Source organism: Aythya fuligula, chromosome 2 (assembly GCF_009819795.1).
Source record: "Aythya fuligula isolate bAytFul2 chromosome 2, bAytFul2.pri, whole genome shotgun sequence".
Lineage (NCBI taxonomy): Eukaryota > Metazoa > Chordata > Aves > Anseriformes > Anatidae > Aythya > Aythya fuligula.
Genome location: NC_045560.1, coordinates 4994516 through 5008105, shown reverse-complemented (window position 1 = coordinate 5008105; position 13590 = coordinate 4994516).

Genomic DNA, 13590 nt, shown 5'->3' with positions numbered 1-13590 from the left:
GTTTAAAACAACTATTTAGAGTTAAGGTAGGGAACATGAATTCTATCACTGTGCTGGATATGGCTGGCCAGATGTCCTGAGCTGGCAGTTTTGGGGAGCCCTGGCAGTAGGCTCAGATTTCAGCCATCACCTGCAGGCCAGCTCCCAAAGCACCTCTCGCAGGGCTCGGATTGTGTTGCTGCCACGTGGCTCTAGGGGAAGCCAAGCTGGAAATCATTCATCTGAGTCTTCTGCACATTCACAAGGATTTTCTTTAAAAGGTGACTGGAGACAGTGCTGTGCACTGAGATCAAATGATGAGCCAACATGATAAAAAGTTACAAATTCCTCTGAATCACACAGTATTAGGTCGGAAAAAAAATCAAATGCTCTTGAGAGGGTCTAATTTAAGTTCCTTCAGGGGAGAAGTGGGAAGAAAGTGAGCAGCAGAGCTGCAGGTTGCAATTTGCCTGCCTTCCCTTCCCAGTCTGTTGGCTAATCCTGAGGACTGATCTGTGCCTCTCTTTGGCCTTGGTGTGCTTGAGGCATCTGCTGCTGCTGGCACGTGGCAGCTGCAGGTGCATCAACCTCTGCTGTAGCTGCCTCGTCAGAGCCTGGCATCAGCAGGTCTGGTGCTCAGCAAGGAAGGGCTTTAGAAAAAAGGAATGCAGAAGAGGATGCTTGAAAGCATCCATGGACTCGCGTGACTGGAAGCTGCTTTTTCTGTGCTAGCAGCTGATACCTTCCCCAGATCGGCAGGCAAACAATAATTCGGAAACATTTTGGAATAACTTCCTTTAGGTTTAGTTGAGTTTCTGCAGCAGCAGATGGACTGGGGGCATTGGGAAGGGAGGGGCGGGCGCAGGCACTGAGGGTGGGAGTTTCACCATGCCAAAAATCACCGTGCTGCCGCTTTCGTTTTGTTTCGCTGGGCTTGGTTGCATGGCTGGTACTTATAAACTTTGTTATTTAGACCACAAGCAAGCCCTGGAACCGGTTGTGCTGCTGAATCCGCTCCAGTGGGGACCTCAGAGGGCAAAGGATGAGGATGGTTTTGGAGGAGGAGGATTCTGCAGCCCTGCTTGCCACATGCTGACGGGGGTACCAGAGATGGCAAGGGGCTCCAGCCCCTTTCCAGCTCACAGCAAACTGTTTCAAAGGGGGCTCAGAAAGAGCAGACGAGGCTGTTTGGCGCCACCGTGCTAAAATCCCCCTTGGGAGGGTGCTCGGGCACCGGGAAGCCGATGCAAGGTGCAGGGCAGTGAGCAGGGCTCACCCTTCAGCAAGCAGCACTGGCTCCCAGAAGAGGGTGCTGTCAGGCAGAAAATAGCAAGCACCAGGAAGGTATTTGCAGGCTGAAACTGCAGGCTTTATTTTTAACTTTTGGGCTTCGGTTGTGTTGCAGCCCTGGTCCTCCAGCACCGCAATTAACTGCAATTAACGATTCTAACTCTCGTTAATTCAATGGCTGAAAATGCTGCTGAAACCCAGATTTTAATGCAATTGAGACAGTGACTCTCATAAAGTTTTAGAAATGAGGTCTGTTCTTCTTTAGGAGAGTGCACAGCTGGGGTGTAAGAGTGAAGTTTGGACCCCCATCCCCACGAGCTCACAGAGTCGGGGGCGTCCTTGTAATTAAATGCAATTAATTTACATCATGGACGGTTGTAGCCTCCTGATCAGCCTCTACGATCAGCAGAGTCTTGGGGCATGATTTCTCTCAGTTTTAGGCAGGAATCGTGAGCAGGGACCACAAAACCACCTGTTTTTCTTTGCTGATGGATGGGGACACCAGGGCCTCGCCAACACCCCTGATAGAAAAAGCTGAAGGGGCAGGGCTTGTCCTAACGAAGACGGAGCCAACAGATGTACTTTGGAAAGTCAGCTTAAACCTTTTTGATTCCTATCTTGGCTGTGACCCGTGATTCACCTCCTGCACCAGATAGGCAGAGTTAAGTATTTATAAGCGGGCGCTGCTGGGTCTCAATCCAACGCCGCGTCGCGCTGCCACCCTCATTTCCATGTTCCCATCCGAGCCGATCAAGTAACGCTCCCCTTTCTGCTGTAACCTGCAGCTCTCTGCCCTGCGAGGGGATGGGAGAGCATCGCTCATTCGTTTCATCAGGCTGTGAAAAGTGAAAAGCTCTGACAAACCCCGTTGGCCTTCCGAAGCAGTAATTCATCTTGCATCGCGAGGATGAAGCTCTGGCTTCACACGGTGTTCCCTGCTGTTTGGAAGTAGAAAATAGCTGATCATTTTCTCTTCTAAAACAAGGACTTGTGAATATTTAGTAAAACTTTCAGCTTCAAAGTAAGTCCTGAGAGGCAGGATCCCTGTGTGTCGGTGCTGTTCCTCCTCTCTTCCCTTCACACCCTCCGATGGCTGCGTCTGGTCGGTGAAGGCCCGCGCATGGGCTCCCAGGTGCTGGGAGCTGCAGGATGAGCCATAACCTGGTGTCCTCCTTCCCTTTAGCTCGACCCACACGTCCGTCATCCCTCATCCAGCTGCATCCATCCGTGCCCACTTTTAAGCGATCAGAGGCAACTCAGCTGTGATCGTGAGCATGAGGTGCTTCAGACCAGGCCTCTACGTCCTCACTTATAAATTAGGAAGAAACGCAGCTGCTCTGCGGCTCTGAATGCACACCAAGAAACCCTCAGCACCTATTTCCAAACACCCACAGCAGGGAATGCTTGTTGTGCACTTTCCTTTTTGGTTTTCATTTCAGGAGCCAAGCAAAGCTCTGCTCTTTCTTCAAGGGTTTCACGTTAGTTAAAGGCAGCTTACACGGCACCGTTCCTGCAGCTGAATAGGAGACAGTGAATACATCCCCCTGATTCCTCCCCCAGGGAAATAATTCGATATTTCTGAGCTTTATTTAGCTGTGGTGTTACGAGGGAACAGTGATATTGTCAGAAAAGTGCCATCAGAGCTGCCTGAAAGCTGCTGGTTATACCAAAGTCACCGGACGGGTGTTTGGGCATGGCTGAGGCCTCCGGCCTGGCTGCTCTCCCCAGACAAGCGATTCCTGCTGACTTTCTTCTCAGAAGATGTACAAAAACCCCGAAGTCTCGTCCTCCCCTTGTTACCTGTCCCCCCACCTCCGACCAGGAGCCCCTCAGTAATTTTCCAGATCCAAAAACCCCATCTGCAAAAATATGACGGGCAGGAGAAAAGCCCACGATTGAATTTTCTGCCTCTTGTGGGAAATCAGATATGAAATAATAAATATATATTATATCCTCCAGGCAAAACCCTGCTGGCCACTAATGCCTACAGATTAATTGTACTAATCCAGTGTGATCAAGGGGAGATGGTTGGCTACTTGGCACTATTTTGGTCTCTCGCTTATGAAACTCCATCTCCATGTTTGAAAGAAAAGTCTTTACATAACCGTAATCACTCAGATAAGAAAAGGACTAAACTGTCCCGAAACATTTTATCTTCTGCACAGATGCTGCCTATGAATTTTGACATGATTAAATAACACGGCAACATAATATTTTGTTCTGAATAACAAATGGCTCTCTGTAGGAGGGAAGGAACAAGTCTTGATCGGCTTTTTGGTGCAAACAGAAATGGGGATTGATGGAGGTGGCGGTCGAATGATCTGGCAATTGACCCAGTTGGAGAGAATTGCTCAGAAAATAGCTTAGGGACATCAGGAAGAGCCATCCCCGTGTCACCAAATGGACCATGACACACAACTAGGTCCCCAACCAGGCGCCATCCCAAATCTCAGAGCCGCACTCAGGTCTGTGCCAAAGCACCTGAGGGGACCACAAGTGCCTGGGTCCAGCAGAACATGCCAGTAGGTGATTTGTTAAACAAGCATATTTTGTGTCTTTTCTACCACATCACAGAATCACAGAATTTCTAGGTTGGAAGAGACCTCCACCTCCTGCTTCTTAAAAAAGGGTCTTCCTGTGTGCTGAGAAATACGGCACTAGACTGGCACAGAGAGGTGTGATTTTGGGATGTTCATGATGCAACATGTGGACAGGAGCAAGAAAGACCTTACAATAATGACCTGAGGACCAGAGAACCAGGATGCACTGATGCTTGGAGATGAGATTTCTCATCAGCCACAGCTCTCATTTTTATTTTGCCTCTGTTCTGGCTGATACACACCAAGGTGAAGTAAGGACCTTACATGTGCTTTTCCAAGGGTTGTCACAGGGACTTGGAAGGTTAAATTCCTTCTCATCGTTTCATATTGTGAAACCTCAGTCTCACACCAACCCCTGCTCAGACCTTCAGCAGGATGAAGGGCTCAGCTGAGATGAGGATGATGAGTCCTGGTCCCCAGGGGGTGCTCCTGCCCCAGGCCCTCACCTCCCATCTCCACCTCATTCAGGATGATTTGAATCCAACAGCACTGAAGAATGGCTTCGTTTAGTACAGCTTTTGATTAGAAAAATAGGGGCAAATCATTGGCAAATTGGAGGAAATACAACAAAAATCAAAGGGAAAGAGATGATTCTCATAGCTGGAGGATCCTATACAGCAATTTTGTGCTGGTGTGTGATTTTAAAAACAAGGACAAATGCAAAATGTAATTATTTTGCTTCAGAAGAATGAATCCTGTGGAAAACAGTAAATAACATTGGATCCTATGTTAATATTTCAGGGGGTGTCCACAACTCCTGATAGTTCTTCCATCTTCTGCATGGCTACCTTCTGCCTTGTAATAAATAAGAACAAAGTTGTAAAAAATACAGCTGGGAAATAATCCCCTCCCTCTGTGTGAATCATAGCAGCCTTCCACAGCCCTGCCATCCCCACCAGCTCGCTCCCGGGGGAGCACACATGCAGCCAGCACCGTCGGAAGGCAGAGCTCTATCAGCACGGTGCAGGGAGCAAATGGCTTAGGGATGAGATGTTTTTGTGACAGAGGCATTCACAGCGCTGACCCCAATTATGTCTTCTAATCACCGGCTGTGGCAGCCTGTGTCTGTACAGCTGCTGTTCTTTCTCTGGTGAGATAGGCTGCTGTGAGCTAAAATCCCATGGGGATGTCTCCCTCCGAGCCGGCTTTGCTCTGCAGCCCGTGGAGATTAAGACAGGGGGGTCAGTGAAGTCCTGGAGTTTCATCACAGAGTGAATGCCTAAGTAGGGCAAAAAAATCACTTTCTACTTTCTCATTGTTTCTCTCCTTTGATTAGAATGGTGGTAACCAGCTCAGATGCTTACATCTCTGCTATAAACACCTGAATTCAGGGGATATAAGGCCAGCCCCTGCAGCCTGCAGAGCACCCACAAACACTGAGGCAGTTAAGGGTCGATATATCCCATTTTCTTTTATGTTCTCACTTGATATTGGGAACATAAGCAAGTGAGATTAAGAATTCATCTGCATTCAACCTACAGCAGTCAAACTTCTCCAGGAGCTCAAAAACACCGAGTCACTCCGGTTTCCCGAACGAGAGACCAAAGAGGCTGTGGTCATTAATTGTTCATTAATTGTGGTTCTATTAATTGTTCTCCTACATCTTATTTGAAAGATGCTTGGGCAAAGCCTTTTCTTTTTGTTTCCATGCTCTGGTAACATGGTCTGTCACTCGTTGCTCATAATCCTCCCAGCTGGAAAAGCAGTCACCTAATCAGGGCAGTTTTGCCCCACAATGTACGGAGCTGTTTTCAGATCATCCCCGTCTCAAATTTGTTTATATGCAGTGGGATTATTAGCAAGACATAATGTGAGCTAACGAAATAAGGATCAGTTAGAAAAAGGGGAGCCAGGTAATTCATTCCTCTCTGTTACTTAATTCTAGAGAGAAAATCCCCAAATACAGGACAAGGGAGAGGCAGCCGGGCACTGAGGGCTGAACACAGCCCTGTTTCAGCCTGCAGAAGCAGGACAGAGCTGTGCAAGGATTACTGGAGCAAGAACATCTTGTACGAAAAGAAAATTAAAAAAAATAATAATTGAAAATCTTGAAAGGATACAGAGCTTTCAGGAAACAGCAGTCTTCCACCATGGTCTGTTTTCTAGTGAATGATTTAATTCCCTGCTTTTCTTGTAGTAGTTCAGTGTACCATTGTTATGGTCTGTTATCAGTCCACTTAGTTAGAGCTGATGAATTTAGCACCAGGGGAACAGAAACGCTGGATTAAAAGAAAGGAAACATTGAAGGAAACCTTCAAAATCAAACAGACCTGCTGGGGAAAGAGACAAGAAAAAGAAACTTTTCAATGAAATGAAATGAGGTCTTTTCCAGCCTTAATGATCCTATGAAACAGACATTTCAGCCTGCATCCTGGGTAATTTTAAGCAGGTGAAGGGGTCTTCTTGAGCTCCAAAGGCATGTGCACAACTGAAACTCAGCATTGTGTGGACATGGTGCAGTGCCTTGCTGCCTTTGTGCAGTCTCAAAGGCAAAACCTGGCTGCTATGGGAGGTACGGGAGGGTGGAGGGTGCTGCTCTCACCATGGGTGCTCCTGGCTCCAGGGAAGGTGGTGAACATCTTCTTGGTGTTGCTGAAACAAGCTCTGATAGTAACTCTCAGGATGCAGATGCAGCTGAACACCCTTGACATGTCTGAAATGATATTTTAAGTGACTGCTGAGCAAAACCTTTCCTTCTTCTCCCCCAAAACCATTCTCAACAGCAAGTTGGTTGGGCAAGGTGGCCTTGGAGGTGGCCTCCAAGTCACTGAGCTGGGACAGAGATATCCTAAGGGATGGCCCAGCTCCATCCCATACAGCCAGAGTCTCCTACCAGGTGCAGGGATGTTCATCCATACCCATGGTGGGTACAGCCTCTGCTAACCCCTAACTGCTGGGGGGTGGCACACCAGGAGCAGCCTCAGCCTCTTCTCACTGGTGATAGGACCAGAGGGAATGGCCTCAAGTTGTGCCAGGGGAGGTTCAGGTTGGAAATGAGGAGACATTTCTGCTCAGAAAGAGCAGTCAGGCACTGGGACGGGTTGCCCAGGGAGGAGGTGGCGTCACCATCCCTGGGGGTGTTCAAGGAATGGTTGTACATGGTGCCTGGGGACATGGTTTAGTGGTGACATTGGTGGTAGGGGGATGGTTGGACCAGGTGATCTGTGATTAATGATTCTGTGATTCTACGAGTCTAATGCCCACCTTCTTGGTGGAGCAATGGATCACACTTTCTGCTGGTGCCACACCGTGCTTATGGCTGCAAACACATGCCAGCACAGGAGATGCAACAAACACCCTCAACTCCATAAAAAGTGATCCCAGGGATTACCCCACACCACCAAGCTCTGCGTGACGTTGCTATAAATTACCAACAACGCTTTGATATAACCCTTGTGCTGGTTCCCAGCCCGGGCTCTCATTCTGCCTCTGCAAACAGGGCTGCGTGGGTGGGGGTTTGCCCTCCACGAGGAGTGTTACTGACCTTGGTGGCCCTTCTCCCGGTCCTCAGCCCTTTGGCCATGACATCCACCCTTATTTCTGGCTGCAAGTTTCCCATGGGAGCAGCCCCTGTGGCGTGCACATGCCCGGTGCTGGTGTTGGCTGCAGGAGGGCCAGGGACAACAGGGACGATGCTGCTCTGCTCCAGCTCCTGCTGGGATGTCAGTGGTGGCAAGTCTCATAATGTTTGGTGAGACTTTTTTTTTTTGGTCCTTTTTCTAACAAAAGCTCTATCTCTTGGAATCACATGAATCTACTCAAAATCACCGTTTTTTTTTTTGTTTGTTTGTTTGTTTGTTTTTTTTTTAATGAGCTTCTCTGCCCTCCTGCTATCAAATATCATGAAGTACGATCACATATCAGAAATCAAACGAAGCCGCAATATGTATTTACATCCTGCCCTGATCCCAGATCTCACATTTTTGAAGCCATTTCTGACTGAGGCTTGATTCAGGGTTTCCTGCTGACTCAACTCCAGATCCTTGCAGGTTTCCCACTGCTGGCTCCCACTGCACGCCACGAGGAGTTCCCCAGGGAGCAGCACCCAGAGGACTGTGGGTCTGAGTAGGGAACATGGCAAACCCATCCCCAAGAGGGCAGGCTCCAGCCTTTCCCTCCCTGAGCATTCGATCCCTGCCACCATGGGACCTGCAGGCCTCAGCCTTCAGGACCTCATGGTCATTAGCATTGGCCTAAGCCTTCACGACACTTATAGGGCCATTGTGGTCACCCATCGGCACGTGGCTGGTTGCCAGGTCCTCAGAGGGCTCCTCTCCCCCACCAGGAGGGCTTTTCTTCTTGGGATGGTTCCTCTGGTGCCTCTTGAAGCAGCTGATGGTGGTGTGGCTTTCCCCAAGCTCAGAGCAGATGATTGCTGAGGTGGAGTTTCATGAGGGTGGCCTTCTGTGAGAAGCCAGAAGAAGACCTTCTGCCACACTGGGAGCACTGGAAAGGAGCCTTGCCTGTGTGGACCCGATGGTGGGTAGTCAAGATCTCCTTCCTCGTGAAGTCCTTCCCACACATAGCGCACTTGGACAACTAATCTCCATCACAGGAAGGAAATCTCTTCTCCTTCATGGTTTCCACACTGCTGGCAGTGTGTCCTTTGTACACCCTTGCATCTGCTTTTCCTATATGAAGTGTACAGACCGGGGGTGGTGGTGGTGTCTGGAGGCTCTGGAGGCTGCGTGGCTCTGTTCTTCTTCCCAGCTGTCCTCAGGGGAGTGGGCTGCTGTGCAGAGCCAGGGGCTTTGCTGCCAGAGGAAGAGCTGCTGCTCATGATCCAGCCAACATATGCTTTTTCTTGTCTTTATTCAGCTTCATGGAGATTTTCTTTTGGCAGGGGGAAGCTCTCATTTCTGTTTCCTCATCTCAGTCCCTGGCCTGGCTCCCATTTTTAGCATCTCTTTCATGTCACTTCTATTTTCTTCAAACCACCACACTGTAACCTGTTGGGCAAGACATGAAACAGAACTGCACCTCAGTGCCAAGGCTGGAGAAAAAGCATATCCAGAGCTGTGCTTTTTGGAGGAAGTTCTTGAATTGCCCTAGCTCCTTGTTCAGCTCTTAACTCTGGCATCAAGCTATCCCCTCTGCACCTGCTTCTGCATCATATTATTTGCAAGTTTTGCCAGATGTATATCTGCATTTTTATTTTATTTTATTTTATTTTATTTTATTTTATTTTATTTTATTTTATTTTATTTTATTTTATTTTATTTTATTTTATTTTATTTTATTTTATTTTATTTTATTTTTATTATTTTTTATTTTATTTTATTTCTTGTGTGGAGAATGTTTTATTCCCTTTTTCTTTCCTGATCACTACTCTGGTTGCAGCCAACCATGGGAATACAACAGGCTTGGTCACATCGCTGTTGCCCTCTTAGGGCCATGCATGCTGTTATGTCCATCAACAGCATTTATCCCCCGTATTCATTCATCCATGTTAATTTAAGCGCTTAGGAAATCTCAGGAGTTCTTTATTTAAAGCAGACCTGGATGAGTGTGTGGTAGTATCTGATCTGCTGTCAAACGAAGAGCTTATTCCACATAAACTCTAGAAAAATCCCACATTTTCCCACTTTTTTTTTTTTTTTTTTTTTTTTTTTTTTTCTGGAGAAAAAACAAACTAAACAACAGAAAACACCACATGCAAATCTAAACAACCCCTTGAATATCTGTTATTTTAACCCCTCAGTGAAACAGAGCGTTGACTCTGAATGGAAACAAGCAGTCCTCCATCCTTGAAAAATGAAAACCTTTCATCTATTTTTTAAATAAAATGGTTTTTAAACTTTAAAAAGCTTTCCTGGTTTTACAATTAGTTGTCCTCATTTCCCCCTTTTTTTCTGTCAGCTTGAAGTGTTCATGAATTTGTAGTGAAGTGAAAAAATTTCCAGAGGAACAGAAACTTCCTTTCCCCCTTTACTTTCAAATGCTTCTTGGTCCCATGCCAACTTGTGGCCAGAGGGACCTCCAGGATGAATTCAAGCCTTTGGCTCCTTGGCTGGGATTCAGCTCAAAGTCAAGAAGCGTCAATGAGGCACCTAAATTCAAGTGTCTCCAAATGACACGTAGGGAGACAGGAGACCATAGCAGTGGGACAGGTGCTTTAATCCCAATTTAACCTTCTTGCAGGGGAAGCTACTGAATTTTGGGAAGGCTGTCCAAGAAAAGTCATCACACGGTCCTTACCTCCTGGTCACACCTGAATCTTTAACTAGGGAATGCACAAGGGCTGGTGCCTCTGAAACAGCAGCTCCCCAGGGAAGAGGCCAGACAGAAGCAGGAGACGAAAATCAGCTTGGGGTGGAAGAAAACAGTGAGCAGCAGCCTCCCCTGGGACAGCGGTCCTTTTACAAAGGATAGCAGCATGCTGTAATCACCTCCTGGTCAATTAGCAGAGAGCCACAGGCCAGCACTGCCCACCTCACCCACCCCATCTTTGGGGCTGCTCTTATTTCCAGGCTAACTCTGACCCTAGAAAAGGAGGTCACTGATTTTTCTATGACCTTGTTCAGAAAGATTGCAGGTGGGGACCTCTCATACTCTCAGTCTTTGCTCCTTCAAAGCAGACCTCTTAGTGCCAAAGCAGACTTCTTGTGCCTTGTTCCAGCACAAGAAACCTCTTTCAAGGAAGGAGCTGTGCTTTTGGTCAGGAGATGGAGGCAGTGGATCCAGAGGGACCTTGGCAGATCAGCTTGAGAACCTGGTCCTAGCTGCACCACGGATGGCATGAGAGGTGGCTAAGGGGGTGGGAGGTAAATAGTCATTGCCCATGGAGACTGCTCATCATGAGCAAATGAAGGATGTGTGGAAGGGTGTGATGGTGAGTGTCCTGTTGCTCATCCAGTTTTCACAGTCATCTTCTCCCTTTCCTCACTCCCTATCTGTGGGGACACCAGGCTCCCTGCAGCCTGGGATTCTTGAGGAAGTTCTCACGGGAACCGTCATGTTCTCAAAAGGCAAGTAAACATCCCAGGGTACTTATGTGCGAGCAGATGTTTGCTCTGGCCCCACAGAACCTCTCGTTCCCACCATACCATAACGTGCTGAGCACCAAGCAGCTCTATGCGTCCCATCAAAGCACAAAATACACACTCTTGTGAAAGTGCTCCCCAACACAGCCTGCCCCCGTCTCTCCTCCAGGCATGCTGCATGCTGGAGGCAGAATGATGCTGAACTGATACGCACAGCCAGGGAGTCAATGAAATGTTCAAAAAAAACCTCACAGCCAAATTTCTCCCGAAATCTACAGAAATAATGGACATCAATAGAAAAAAGTATGGTGAGTGTCTCAGTACAAGCCCTTCCTGTCCCACTGTGCAACACTGTAAGAGTTCTTTTAAAAAGTCATTGGAGCTTGGATCTCTGACCCTTAACTTGACAATGTTTGCTGTGATTTAACTCCGCTGGCTTCAGCCTGACCACACTGAATTTACTGGGGGCATCCCTTTCACTCAGTGACTGAAACTGCTTAGTGAAAGCTTACAATGTGGTTTTCTGCATAAAATCAGTGAAGTGAAGAATAAAGAAGAAGAAAGTGAAGAAAATCTGGATTTTAAGCATTTTATTATTATCCAGGAGCTCTTTTAATTTAGGGAGAAAAGGAGGAAGGTTATTTTGCTACCAGGGTGGGTGGGGATTTGGCGTTGTTCTGTTCCCAGATAAATCCATTTTCCCTCAGGGAACTTGGATCATTGCATGGGCCTGATCCCAACACCCAACATGACCAGCAGCAGCAGACACCAGACCTGGCAGCCCAAAATGTCAGCAAGGCTCCTCTACGGAGGGGTCCTTAAGGAAGAGATAGTGTCTTGTCCCCTTGTTGGGCAGACCCTGGTGGTACCAAGGAGGTTTTGCTTCCAGCACTGCACTCCCACAGGTGGGACAAGAAGGGTAGAGATTACCTCACATATGAAAATGGCCATATTTAGGGCATCATTTCAGGTTCCAGCACTATAGTGTCATTTGAGATGGTCTCACACATTCTTCCTGACCTCCAGTTGCTCATCCAGAAAGGTCAAGAGCTTCCGTAAGGCCTGCGTCAGTATGTGCCAGCCCTGTGCAGATACCTTATGGCACTTCACATGGTACCTGTGTGTGGGTACGGTGGTGAACTCCCCTGGTCTCCTAAGTTGATCCTTCACCCATAACCCTGCTCAGGCAATAACCATCAGTGGTGGCCGTGATGAACACATCTGGCCTTGAGAGCCAAGTTGGGTTCCAGTTTCAGGGGACATAAATCCAAGGGCTAACCAGATATGGCTGGTGCACAAACAGGATGAGTAGTCAATCATCTTACCCCATAAACAGGGGACAGCCCAAAGCCCATGGAGCCCTCCTGTAATACAGTGGGCTTCATGCTAGTTTCTTTCCCTTTAGCAGGGATGCTCCTCAAGGTTACTCCTTGAGGTCGAGAGATTCCTTACCTATGGCAGATAGCAAGCAACTAATAGCTCGCTTGCTGAAATTTTACAAATGATTTGCTAAGCACACTGAAACTTTGTAATCTTAGCTAAGTGATATAAAGGATTGATTGTGCATATAATCCTTTAGGCAGAAACTGTTAAATCCGGGATTGGGATAGGATCCAGCCATATCTAGACTCCTCGAAGCTTGGATGGCAAAAGGGACTCCATTCTGCACCTTTTGACTCAACAGAAGGGTCTCTGATGCTTTTAGTCTGACCCTATCTTCTATGCAGTAAATAATCAAGTGATCTTGCCATCACGAACCTTGCTAATGTCACATTTACCATTAGATCTTTGTTCAATTGCTGTCTCATTCACAATTAAGCCTGCTAAATCACTATTTTCATCAATAAATATATTGTTGCTTCTGAGAGAAGTACATAATTCCTTTTGTGAAAGGAATGGATCACTGGCTGGAGCCCCAGGGTCTGTACGTTGGGGTCTGAGCTTGCAGAGCAGTTCTTGGAGAGCAGTTCTTGGAGAGCTGGTCAATGCAGTCAGCAGAGCCCATAAGGCTCTTCACAACCACGTCCATTTGGCCACCACTGGCACCCATCTCTCTCTGGCTTTTATTTCCTGGCATATTAAGGGTGGAAAGTAGTGTGGTTCTCTCAGTGACAGCTGATGAAAGCAAACCCACAAATAGAAAAGAGGCTCACTTTGTGTGCTTTGTTCTTTAAATACTTACTTTATTGAGAAGATATTACAAACTTTTAACACGGATTTTCTCCAGAAGCTGGGATACCCACACTGGCCAGTGCAAGACCCAGTGACGGCCAGGAACGCTACTGATGTTGACTCACTGCCTCGTCCAGGTCAAAGGAAGGGCACAATAATACAACAGGAAAAACTCCCATACCAGATCCTCTTGCTGGTAAAATCTTTTACAGCACTACGCTAGACTAAGAAACGGGAAATAAATGCCGTCTGGTGATTACTTTCTCCCCAGTGAAGGGCTCTGATGTACCTCTGCTCCTCAGCAAGCCTAACAGGATCTGTATTGCTTTTCAAGATTGCTTAGCCACATTCTTCCTGAGGAACAGAGATTTCCAACCCATTCTACTAGCAAGGCTGACCCTTGGACTCCACTAAAAGATCCTGAACTTGTGGTTTACCCCTGTATATCTACCTTTTCTGCCCAGAAATGATTCTCAACCAAACCAGAGAGATTTGAGGGGAAGTTTTCAGATCAACCAACTTGGCTATGGTTCACATGCTGAAAGCTTGGATAGAGAGGGAGGCTC